Genomic DNA, 13,006 nt, shown 5'->3' with positions numbered 1-13,006 from the left:
TGCCTGCCAGTTCCCTTTCTGTCCCCTGACCGTAACCCATCTGCCTTTTTCCTGTACTTGAGGAGTGACTACCTCCCCGTAACTCCTCTCAATAACCCTCTCTGCCTCCCGAATGATCCGAAGTTCATCCAGCTCCAGCTCCAGTTCCCTAATGTGGTTTTCAAGGAGCTGGAATTGGGTGCGCTTTCTGCAGATGTAGTCAGCAGGGACACTAGTGGTGACCCTTACCTCCCACATTCTGCAGGAGGAACATGCAACTGCCCTGACCTCCGTTCCCATTATTCTAAATTCCCAAGACTGTTTAAAAAAAAATAAAATATTAACTTGTTACCTTCCCAATCAGGCACACAGAACCTTTTTTTTGGTTAGAGGAGGAAGATGGGTGGGAGACACTACCCGAGTAGTGTTTCGGGTAACGCAACCACACAAATATATTACCTCACTTACTCACCAGCCCCGTGTCGGCTCCTGCTCAGCATACCTCCACCTATTCACGAGGTAAGCTTTTAAAGATTCAAAAACAGTGACTCACCGGCCTCCCGACAGGCTCCCGCTCGCGCCGCCTCGGCTTCCCGACAGGCTCCCGATGTAAGGTATCATTGGTGGTGCTATCACATGGCACTGAACAACAACCAGATCATTGGCATTCATTTTGGGTAGCTCCAGGCCCACTTTGACCACTGCAGATTCCAAATAGACTAGCAGGCAAGGCACAAGATATCTGTGGGCAAGCAGCCCCCAGATTCAAAGCCTGAGAGGCCAGGGCTAGGCTAGTATTCGGGCTTTGAGGTCTGGGTGAACTATCTTAATGGGATAAGTCCCTGCATCTACAGAGGGTCAGGTCCCACTGGGGTTATGGGAACACAATTTCAAAGAGTCCACTTGAGGAACTCAACCACAGCCCTCATCTTTGGTGTGATGGCCAAGGAAGGTGACCTGCCTGACTTGTTCCTTGCTCCTGAACTCCTTCTACTGAAGATGGCTAGCTGCAGTCAATAAATCGCCACTTTAGGAGTTCAACAGGGCCCCGGGAGTGAAAGGGTTCCCTTGGGCGCTGCCATTTTGTGGAAGAGTGCAAACTGGTTGGGTATGGATAGGAGCCTGGCAGGAAGGCCCATCTATGATTTGTATAGGCTGTAGCTGATTCATACAGTCAGCTAGCAGGGGTCTTGTGCTCTTTCAGCTCCTCTATTTAAAGCAGTTTTAGCATCTAACTCTTTGCATCATATCACAGGGTAGTGCATCAATGTTTGATAATCTAATTAAGACATTCCCTCGACCTGCCCATGCACTTGGAGCTAAATAATCCATGGTGTGTTCACATTTCTCTCATTGAAAATTGGGTCTCATGATATTTTTTCAGCAGTTCAGGCAAAATTATCATGGGCTAGGGTTACAGAAGGCTTTGCCAGGAGCAGACTTCCCAATTTCTTTAGCAGGTCAAATATTGACAGCAGGCTAATTTATCTCATTCTGGAAACATCATGTTTGCTGTCTGGAGAAGTGTTGATTTCACATGCGAATCAATCGTCAATGCAGTTTCATGCTTCTGAACTTGTGTTGGGATTAACATTGCCTGTGTGCTTGAGAGGCTGTGTGGATGTGATCTGCAATCTCTGAACCTTCTGCCATTCTGTAGAGATGAAATGCCCACTTGTTGCTGGTGGTTGTCTTTAGTTAAGGAGATAGAATTGCTCAATCGAGTCCCAAGGTGTTGGTGCTGTGTTCGCTTTTTCTATGAACAGCTGGTTGGCTAATGTTATTGGCTTCCCCTGTTTTGAGTGATGGGAGAATTGAAACGTAAAGATGCGTCTGACTTTGAAAGCTATCCGATAAGCTGCTCCTTCAGAAGATTTGTCTGCGAGTCAACTCTTTCACAAGCATCAAAGACTGTCATCGCATCTGTTCCTGTTCGAGGAACTTAGCCTTCCTATGAGTGGATACTCTGCTGCGTCCTGACCTGTATCACCCCTTTATTGATTATTCCTTCTTAACTTCAAAAAGTACACATACAATGGAATTACAATGGATAGATAGTGATAATCTTATGGTCATAGGTTAATTATTACATATACAGGACTACAGGGGGATTTATGACATAGAAGCAGCTCATTCAGCTCAACTGGTTGATGTTGGCATTTAGGGTCAATTCAAAGCAGCTATATATTTGCTTTTTCTGAGCAAAATGGGAAAGACTACGATCTTGAGTGGTTACCACAGAAGTCCTACAGACAGGCACACTGACCCTCCAAAGACCGTCCCACCCAGACCCATCCTATCCCTGTAACCCTGTGTTTCTAATGGCTCATCCACCTAGCCTGTGTATCCTTGGACAATATCGGCAATTTAGCAATGGTCAATCTACCCGGCCTGCACATCTTTGGACCATGGGAGGAATGCAGAACACTTAGAGGAAACCCATGCAGACACAGGGAGACTATGCAAACTCCACACAGACAGCCACCCAAGGAAGTGAAACTAAGTCCCTTGCACTGTGAGGCAGCAGTGCTAACCACTGAACCACCGTGCCATCCATATTGGTTAATTGGTTATGTTAGTCTGTAGTGTAACCATTTGTGTGCTTAGATTTCAGAGTATTTTCACCAGCTATCACTTAGTTTGGCTACACTATTCACTTCAATCAGTCCCTGTGGTAGTGAGTTCAACATTCTCACTACTCTTTGGGTAAAGAATTTGGTTTGAATTTTGTTTTGGGTTTCTCGGTGATTATGTTATGTTGATGGTCTCTAGTTATGCTCTTCCTTAAAAAAAGGGGCACATTCTCTGTAAAACATTTTAAAGACAATTTCACTGCCAGATTTCATTCAGGGAATGGAGATGAAGCTAATGTCCATTCATCAAAAAATATTTCAAAATCTACTAATACAATCAACTTGGAAAGAAAAGAAACAAATAAAAACTTGAGAAAAGTTGCAGAAAAAGCTTTCAAACTATTCTTCTTGGGCTTTGTAACTACTTTCTGAAATATCAGTGCTGTAATATTGGATATCTATTTTATAAGAGCAGGAATATGAATCAGTACTTTGTTATTAGAAACACTGGGAAACTGCACACTGAATTCCTTCACTTTATGTTTGCATAGAAGCAGTGATGAACTAACAATTGTTAACCTTACAAATTTATAACCATGATGTTGTGTTCTGTGCAAAGTGAGCAGAAGGCAAAGGCTGTATTTATGGCTTCTTCTGACCTTTTCTTCTAACTTTATTTCATCAGTTAAACCAAATCAGAAACTCTATCCCATAATATTTTGTGCAATATTTACGACCTATAGAGCATTTGCAGAAAGCCATTTTGATTATAACTGCACCTACTGAAACTTTGCATGTGTATACTATAATAAAATACTACAAGCAGCTAAAATGTATTAGAGGTAAAATTAGTAATATCTTTGATCAGTTGCTACTGCTGAAATCTTCTGTGATAATTATATTTATATTGTGTGTAGTAGGCAGGCTGCAGGACCCAATGCCCAACTTTTCTTGAGTTCTTTGGCCAATGCTCTCAATAATTGCAAGATCTTTCCTGAAGGAGTTGACTGCTGAAATACAACACAACAGAGCAAAACATTTCTTTTGTGTGAATCACGTGAGCGCTCGCTGACTGTGATAGTCTTCACTTATTTACAGTGTACGTACCACGCACAGCAAGGGTCATCAAAGAATGATTTAGAGTAGGAATTCTGGTGTACAGCACTGATTCAAATTGTCAGGGACCACTTGTTTCTTTGTTAGTTCTCCGGAGATTGACCAGGAATCAAGTTTGGCACTTTTCTGGACTTTATATGGGTCAGCTTGTTGCTGAATAAGCTGTGCTGAGCCATCAGGAATGCATACACTAGAAATCTGCAGAGCAGCATTAAAATCCTTGCATTCAGTCAAGGTCACTGTTGCACCAAGCCTCGATTCACTGGTACATATTGAGACCTCTTTCAGTGGCAATTTAGGATCTGGACAAGAATCAATGTTGCCTTATGAGTCTCAAACAACTGCTGTGTTAATGAGAACAGTCAATGCACATTCTTCCCAGAATAAATATAACCTCAAACATGTTCCAATGGGGAAGTAAAGGGAATAACAATATTATATTAAATTTTGCAACGATACTGAAAACTGCAAAATGAAACAAACCATATTGATTCCATTATTTTAAAGGTCATTGCACATTGTACAACCTAAGTTGCTTATGTTGCAGAATCTCACATTTTCAAATAAAGCATATTATCCTTCAGTTTGTGTGGGTCTTGTGTTATTTTGCAATGATTAACCTTGCTGTCGTATAAGGTGCAAATACAATGCAGCACAGAGAATCGAATATAGAGAATAAAAATTAAAGTAGTAAGTTCAAGGTGAAAATGGCTCAAAGTAAAATAAAGGATGTTAAAAGTTGCTCCTCACATGTCCACGTACTCACCGCTCAATATTAATGGTCAGAAATCACACAACACCAGGTTATAATCTAACAGGTTTATTTGAAAACACAAGCTTTCCAAGCCTTGCTCTTTCTTCAGGTGTTAGAGAGGTAGTATCAGACGCAGAATTTATAAGTAAAAGATCAAAGTGTCAAACCACCGATGAGGACGTATTAAACAAATCTAAGATGCTGCTAAATCTTTAATCAGTTGGAAGTTTTATTTGATTAATGTGCACACGTAAATCCCTTTCAAGTCATGGTGCTGAGAGAACTAAAAGCATTATCAGTGTAAACAACTGTAAAGAAGAGGATGGCCTCAATCGGGATCTTGAGTTCATGTTGCACTACAGGTGACCCCATCACACTGTACACTCTCCCACACATACACGTGCACACACACAAACGCACACGCGGACAGACACACACACGCGCCTTGTCCACCGCAGTCCAACACCAGTACCTCCACATCATAACATTAATGGAACTGAGGCTATTAAATCCCTGCTAAGTACCACACTCTCTTAGATTGCTATCAGTGCTCAAAATGTGCTTGTTGAGTCTCACAGCACTCTGCCAGCTCCATTCCAGCACTGTGCAGCAGAATCTGGGTATTCTACCTCAGAATGACAGCATCTGTGCTCCCTCTCACACACATTGCCCTTGCTACTACTTGTTATTCTTAGGTTGTACAATATGCAATGGCTTATCTTGTAGACATTATACACTGCTGCACTCTGCTCAATGATGCCATCTGGGCAGCTATAGCTGCTGCCAAGTATGGTGGTGGGTTTATCATGAGAAAGGTGCAGAGTGTATTTCTCTTGTTGCCTAGTAACCACCCTCTGGTGCGTCATGGTGGTTGAAAGGTTGTTGAGGGACTGATCTGCGATAAACAAATAAAGAATGATGCCAGGATAGTAACCATTCATTAGCATGATGTATTTTTCATGAATACATGCCAACTGAAATGAACAGTACCCTTTGTGACTGCTTCTCCTCCCAGGATTTCTGCTGCCCTGAAAAAGCCATGTATATTCTCTTTCTGCTTCACTCTATTCAGAGAAATGACAATAAAATCCTCTCTCCTCATGTTGAGGACCTCTGTTATGTCTCTCTGGGCTAGCATGCCAGGAATTGTCTTGCGATTTCCAGAGTCATCACAACAATCAAAGATTCTATGAAAATATATAATTTCTCAAAGTTATCTATCTTTTAGTCCAAAGCTGACAGAAAGCTATATTTGCATAGTTAACAAGAATTACTATTTATTACCAGTAAATAGGCCTTAACTACAGCTAAACAATTATGCACTGTTGACATATAACTCTACTAGGTAAAACTCTAACTCTTTTATAAAGCTCTCCTTACACACATGTACAGACTGATGTAAAAAAGGTAAGGGTGCCATGGGTGAAGGGAAAGATTCAGAGGCAATTCAATTGTTCCTGTCAAAAGGGTTCCCTGAGGTAGTCCTTCTACTTCTCAATCTTCCTTCCCCTGGTGATTTCTCTTGCTTGTAGGAAACACACAGCTTCTGGTTCACACTTATAATGTTCTCTAACTCGTTGGTTAAGAGCCACAAGCTGCAATAACTGGTGAGGTAAATAAAATGGCCATCTTCAGGCTGAGGTCTTTGTAGTGAAAAGGAAAGAGCCTTCCTTTCTGGAACCTTCTGACCAAGGATTCATAGTCACAAATTATTCAGCTACCTGGGAGCTCGTGGTTGTTGACAGGAAGAAGGCCTCTGTCATCAACAACTGGTCACTATTCTGCAGACCAGTTAACTACATGTTAAATCTCCCTTCGTACAAATCCCTGCTTCCAGCTCATTTGTAGTAATCTTATCCCCACTGCTTGAGCAAACAACATTATAAATAGTATGTCAGAGAGTATCAGGGAATTAGAATTAAAAAAGGGCAGTAATCCTTTCCAGAATACTTGGTTTTAAAAACAGTCCTCTTTCTGATTTCAGTCCACAATCAAAAGCACAGGAAATTAAAACAATGCAGTCTTTATGTTTTCCAGTATAACAATTGATGGAAAACTGGGAGAAGTTTGCTCTGACCTCACCCAAGCAAACATTTGCTAAAATTGTTCAGTATCATGGTTATCATGGTGATCAGTAACAGTGGCAAGGCTGCACATTTAATTACGATACAAAATACAATATAATATCCTTTTATTGTCACGTGTACTCCATTGCGTGAGAATAGTGAAATGCTTTATCATGTCTGCCTTCTTATTACGCCTCCTTCTATGTCCCTTCTTAGGTACAAAGAATTTAGGTACAATTCTTGGATACAGCAGAGGAGTAGAATTAGTTTCTTAATTACAGAGTTGAAAGTAAGTTAAACATAGGAAAATATTAAGGGGTTAACATTACACTGTTCTAAAGTAAGTTCTAAGTTAAGGATGGCCCCCACTCACCGGTGTCCACCCAGGACACGCTGCCTGCATTCTACTCCAGGGCTGCTTCCACATGCTGCTCCAGGGCTCACAGCCCACATGCTGCTCCGGGCTTAAAGCCCACATGCTGCTCCAAGTCTCACAGCCCACATGCTGCTCCGGGCTCACAGCCGACATGCTGTTCCAGGCTGCAGCCCAGATGCTGCTCCAAGGCTCACAGCCCAGATGCTGCTCTGGGCTCACAGCCCACATGCTGTTCTGGGCTCACAGCCCACATGCTGTTCCGGGCTACAGCCCACATGCTGCTCCGGACTCACAGTCCACGTGCTGTTCCAGGCCTCATTGCTTGTGGTTTTATGGGGCTTATGGGGCCTGTCTATAGGCCACAGAGCACAAGGCCAAGCTGCTCATGCAGGCTCCGCTGCAGGACTTGGCCCATGCTTTCTCCCGTCTGCCAAGGGAGTTAGTCTTCTGCTGCGAGACTCGGCACATGCCCACTCCGATCCACCAGAGGACTCGGCCCACTTGCTGCACAACGCTACTCTCTGAGGAAGGTGTGGGGGGGGGGGGGAAGGTATGTGGGTAGATGGGGGGCAGCGAGTATCTAAAGAGAATACCACAAAATGATGGGGATAAAGTTGGAGGGATTGGAGAGCAGAAGAGCTCCAACTGGAGCATTCAACTCTGCTACCATCTTGACCAGAAGGTGGCATAATTCTGTTGCTATCTCCTTGGTGAAGCCCAGCTGCTAGCACTCTGATCCAAGCTTATGTGCAAGGAGAATTGGTCCTTAAGGACAAAATGTTGGTAGGGCCTCCTTATGTGAATCTTCTATCACCTCTTCCTCCCTTTAAGAACAGCTTGTCTTTGCTGCTGCCTCTGTGTACCTCTCTCTGATTTTAAACCCAATAGGGAGGTGACTGCCTAGTGGTATTGCTGCTGGACTGTTAATCCAGAGATCTGTATAACGTTCTAGGGAACTGGGTTCGAATCCCACCATGGCAGATGGAGGAATTTGCGTTGACTAAATATCCAGATTGAGGAATCGAACAATGGCCATGAATCCATTGTTGATTTTGAAAAAAAATCCTTTAGAGAAGGAAACTGCCATCTGGTCCGGCCTACATATGACTCCAGACCCACAGCAATGTAGTTTGAATCTTCACTGCCCTCTGGGTGATATAGCCAGTAGCACCCTCATCCCGTGAATGAATAAAAAAAATGCAGCCATAATTTCCAAACCGATCAGCAAGTGGTGTAACCCACAGCAATTGATATTCACATATCAATTGCTGTGGGTTACACCACTTGCTGATCAGGGGCAGGGAGTATGTAAAGAGAATACCACAAAATGATGGGGATAAAGTTGGAGAAATTGGAGAGCAGAAAAGCTCCAACCGGAGCGTTCAACTCTGCTATACTGGAAACCACTTTAAGGAGATCATTCCAATCCCTGCCAATTTCCCAGCAACCCAGTCCTTCCCCATGCTTACGAAGTTCCTTTAACAAGCCTGCAAGTTGGATACAAATTAAATAATGTGCCTTTCCGTCTTACTTCGGAGCACATGTTCAGTCAAACATGTTAAAGAAAGGAAACTCACTAGAATGATGAAATGGCAGGGCAAGCCTCAGTACAGCATCAGTGTTAACCTACATTACACATTTCCAGTTCGTGCACATGCAATGCGCATGCTAACATTCTCAACAATGTGGTCGCAGGTGAAGAATTAGGGAGTAAACTTGTGTAATTTTTTTTTCACTTAAACCAGTGTCTGTACCACTCCTGATGCTGTCAAGCCACATTTTCCACCCAATTCTTTTCAGGTTATTTTAAATTCTGCAAGCAAAATATAGTTAATATGAGCATTCCCATAATTTGTGTTGAAACCGACAGTAACAAAGTAACTGCTTTGTTTAGCAATGCAATCACTAGAATGACCTAGATGACTCACAGAATCCACAAATAAATCCTTACCTAATGGCGTACAGCATCTGCTGCTTTTCATATACTATCCTCTATAAAATGATATGATTAATTTTGCCAAGTTCTACACAGCATTCCACAAAATACTGTCAGCCCATATTTTATTTATGAAGAGGGAGCCCTTTTAAAATAAGTCATTAATGTTGCAAATAAAAGCTGTTGACAATTGAACAAGTTTGTATTGAGGCTGCAGGAGATTTATTGTGACAGGAATAAAATCTCCCCAGGGAGATATCCAATGTTTGCATAAACCTGACTTATGAAAGTCCCAAACAGGCAAACAGTCAGATCCCAGTGCACTTCAAAGAACTGTAATTCTTCCATTGTTTTTCTGTTTTTTATTATTACTGATCAATACAATCCACGGAGGAGTAATGACAAATGGCAAAGCTCTCACAAATAGCACCGGCATGATTTATTGCACAATAAATGAAATGAGTCTCATAAAAAAGTCCTTGCCTATGTCACAAAATTAATTTATCCTGTTGAAGTTCGTGATTCTGTTCTGTTAATTTAAATGAACAAAACTGGTATTTATAAAGATTATTTCTTTCTTTAAAAAATGTATCGTTATGAACAAACCTTTCTTGCAGTTGGTGAGTTTACCATTGGGAACAAATGGCACTGACATTGATCTTGCATACTGTAAAAGTAACTCCAACTTCATCAAATCTTCAGTCAGATGACAAAGCCCAGGGCAGCAACCATGAATTAAATTTCTACCCATTCTATCTCCTGTTTGAGAGTGAGTATTATTCCTTTAAATGATGAAGACGATTGAAATTAATTGGAGTGGTAACCAATGCACTTAAGGATAGGAAAGGTTTAGAGGGATATGGGCCAAATGCTGAGAAATGAGCCTGAAGAAATTTAGCATATCTTGTCAGCATGGATGAGTTGGAACAAAGGTCTGTTTCTGTGCTATACAACTCTATGACTCTTTAACTCTATGAGGCCACCTGGCTCACAATTGCCTTGCATGGGGAGCACTTGAAGAAGGAGACTCTGGAATGTAAAATTCAGCCTGTTTCCCTCATGTCACGACATGGTGATCTTGCATTTGTCCAGAATCTGTGGAGCCACAAAATGGGAGCTGACGTAGAATTCAGGGAAATTTACCATGGTCCGAGAAAACCACAAGGCTGCTGTCTCATTCGAGAGAGATGTCAGGTGGAGTGTGTAACCTGAAGGTCACCACACATCAGGTGAGAGGTAGGGGGTGAAAAGCCAAGATCTTTAAGATGGCCTCAGCCAGTGTATGTATTGTAGCTGTGCTGCTGGCATTATTCTGCATTGCAAACCAGCCATCCAGTCAACAGATCTCATTGATCCCTGGGTATTTAATATGCCATGTGTGTGGCATTGAGAAAATTTACAATGCACACGAAAGCATTGTTTTCAATATCCAGGAGTTCAGAGTTGCTAAAGCATAAAATTGGAAACAATACATTTTGAAACAACTTATGCCAGTTTCATTCATTTATTACTTATCATCAACCTCTACAAACAACAACAAAACAGAATTGAGTTTACTAAAGTTATCCTTTTGGAATTATTGGGTAGCGGCAAAATTATTAAATTTCCAAATCTGAGATTTACAAGATTTTTGATTAACTGCAGGAGAAAGTAAATCTCCCTCTGCAGCATTATTAAGAGTCCCATAACCTTTGAGATTGATGGCTAACATTCCTAGTTTTATTATTAATAATGATGTCATGCAGAGTTTTAGTTTTGCCTACAATATTCAGCACCTAGAACTTGCTTGTTGACTCAATAGCTTGTCTCAGAATATTATTTTCATCTTAACAACTGCAAGCCCTGCTCGGTGATATATAGTTCACATGGTATGTCATGCACCTGTCCTATGTCAAGATTGGAATTTGAGTTTGCATGAATTATGTACTTTTACCTTATGTTGTGAGCATGTGAATTTTATTGCACAGATTTGTGTAGCTTCCTGCCTTAACACACCAATATTCTGTATGCTGTACAATTCTATTTCTTCTGAAAGCAAATTATAATCTATATTTTTATTGGTAGTTGTCTTGTACTTCCATGATTTTGCAATGTTCCATTTTTAAGTTCTCAACATTAAACTTCATCAATCGTCTCTGTTTAGTCTCAGGAACCCAGCTGTGACATTTTGCATCATTGTCAAACTTGTTGAAGAATGTTATGTGGATTGATTAGACTAACTGCTATTTTATCTGATATTTTCAAACCAAGAATTAACTGAAGTTTCTCATGGGTCAGAACAAAATACTTTAACAGAGCTCATAAACGTCCTTCTTGTCTATGGCACGTTTAAAAGTCATGCATGCTGCTCACCCATTGCTTAGAGGTCTCTCAAGAAATGCAGACTGACCTCTAATGCCAGGTTAAACTTGGCAGTGATATTCCATTGCAATATTTGACAAAAATTCCTCTGGCAATAATGTTGTGGACTCTGTAGAAATTGATACTTTAAAAAAGATACTTGGTTTCTCAATGACTGACTTATAGGGTCATGCAACAAGATGTGGGGCTGAAGTTTACCAAAATTTAACTGAGTATTAATTTTGGGGAATTTCATGCGGGGTTCCCCCTCATGTGTTTGGCTGACCTTTCTCTGACCTCCACGGCACTGGTTTCATGAAATATTCTAGTCACCAGAGGTGAAAATGTTCAATTATGCTAGGAGTTTCCATCACCTGGAGGAACACACAGCCATGCTGAAAGAAGGCACATCTGCACCCTGTAAATGCCATCTTCTTTTCTCTGCTACTTCACATTCACTCAGCTCTACTACTGCACCCACCTCCCACCAAGTGTCAGGGTCTACCACTCTCAGTATTATAAGCAACATCTTTCCTCAGTGTCTCATGACCACCACATGCCCCATACTGCCAACTACCCTCTGCACTTCCTACTCAGTCAGCCGGGTCACCTCACCAGCTTTCCTGTATCTGTGCCGCCACCAACAGCTCTTCGAGTTGCATTCTTCGCAGCCAATCCCTCCCGTTGACTCATTTCAGTGCTGGAAGGGCCAAGATGGATGGTAGAGTGGCTGAATTTTGTCACTTCACCTGGTTGATACGAAAATCCTTGAGCTATAGGAGAGGGCTATCACCTCTGGTAGGATGATTCTGAGACCACCATGTCTCAGTTGGCATGGAAGAATTGGGCTAAAGCGTTTGCTTCTGTGCTGTACATCTATCTGACTCTATGACTCTATCTAACCAAAGCTGGTAAGTGTGAGATGACTGTGAGTCTCACAATTGCAGATATCATATTTACTCAGAAGTTCTCTCTCAATGGCCATGCACCATGCTGTGGGAGGTAGTTCCTGGCTTCCAGGATCCAGATTACTGTATTGCTGGGGTTTTAATTGTCTCCAGTGGTATGAATGCCAGAACATCTGAGCACTTCCTCCACTCTGACTGCACAAGAAGTGTTCTAATGCGCTTGGTTACATAATTAATGTGGTGGTAGGTTGTGTGAAACACATCCTTACAAGCTATGGCAGACTGGCCACCGTGACTCTCACTCGGCAATTCACTTTAACTGAAAATGAGAAAATTCAACCCAATGTCTTCATATTGTCTCCAAAGATACTGCCTGCTCTGCAGAGAATTTTTCATATATGCATATAACACCTGTGACCGGTTGCAAGAGGAAATTTACCTCTCAGATTGGTTTATACTGGAAACCACTTTAAGGAGATCATTCATAAATTGCTGGCCACCATACTGCCTATTTAATGTCACTGTTAGTTTATATCAAAACTCATTGTGACTCTAGACAATATCTTGGCTTCACAAGGATTCATAATAATTGGACTTGGCTAACAAATTATTCTGCAGGAAGGACCAAGAGCTTCTATCATTTATAAATATTATGGTAAAATTCCAATTCATCATTTAAATGATCCTTAAAGGAAATAGAAAGCAGGGAAATCAAGTTAATATTAGGCTCCCTAGCCTGCAAAACATCTGCATTTTGGTTTCATTTTTCTCACACTTCTGAGGCAATATAAATGAATTTCCTTTATAATATTCAGTTTCAAGTAATGCTTAGAGAGGATAGATAATTTCTATCTATCAGTTATTATCATTCCCCATGGAAGTGGCTTAAATTTTGTCCTCCCACAGTTTTGAATCTCTAGTCCAGTAATTACCAGCTAGAATTATGCCTGTTGCAATG

General features: G+C 41.5%; 1 long non-coding RNA gene across 1 annotated transcript in view; it reads left to right on the top strand.

The window, feature by feature from the left end:
- Positions 1-13,006, top strand: part of LOC125455357 (uncharacterized) — a 47,274-nt gene that overhangs the window by 10,884 nt on the left and 23,384 nt on the right. The window lies entirely within an intron of this gene.

The sequence above is a fragment of the Stegostoma tigrinum genome, chromosome 10 (genome assembly GCF_030684315.1).
Source record: "Stegostoma tigrinum isolate sSteTig4 chromosome 10, sSteTig4.hap1, whole genome shotgun sequence".
In the NCBI taxonomy this organism is placed as follows: domain Eukaryota; kingdom Metazoa; phylum Chordata; class Chondrichthyes; order Orectolobiformes; family Stegostomatidae; genus Stegostoma; species Stegostoma tigrinum.
The sequence above is the reverse complement of the archived record's forward strand: the minus strand, read 5'-3'. Positions and strand labels throughout refer to the sequence as shown.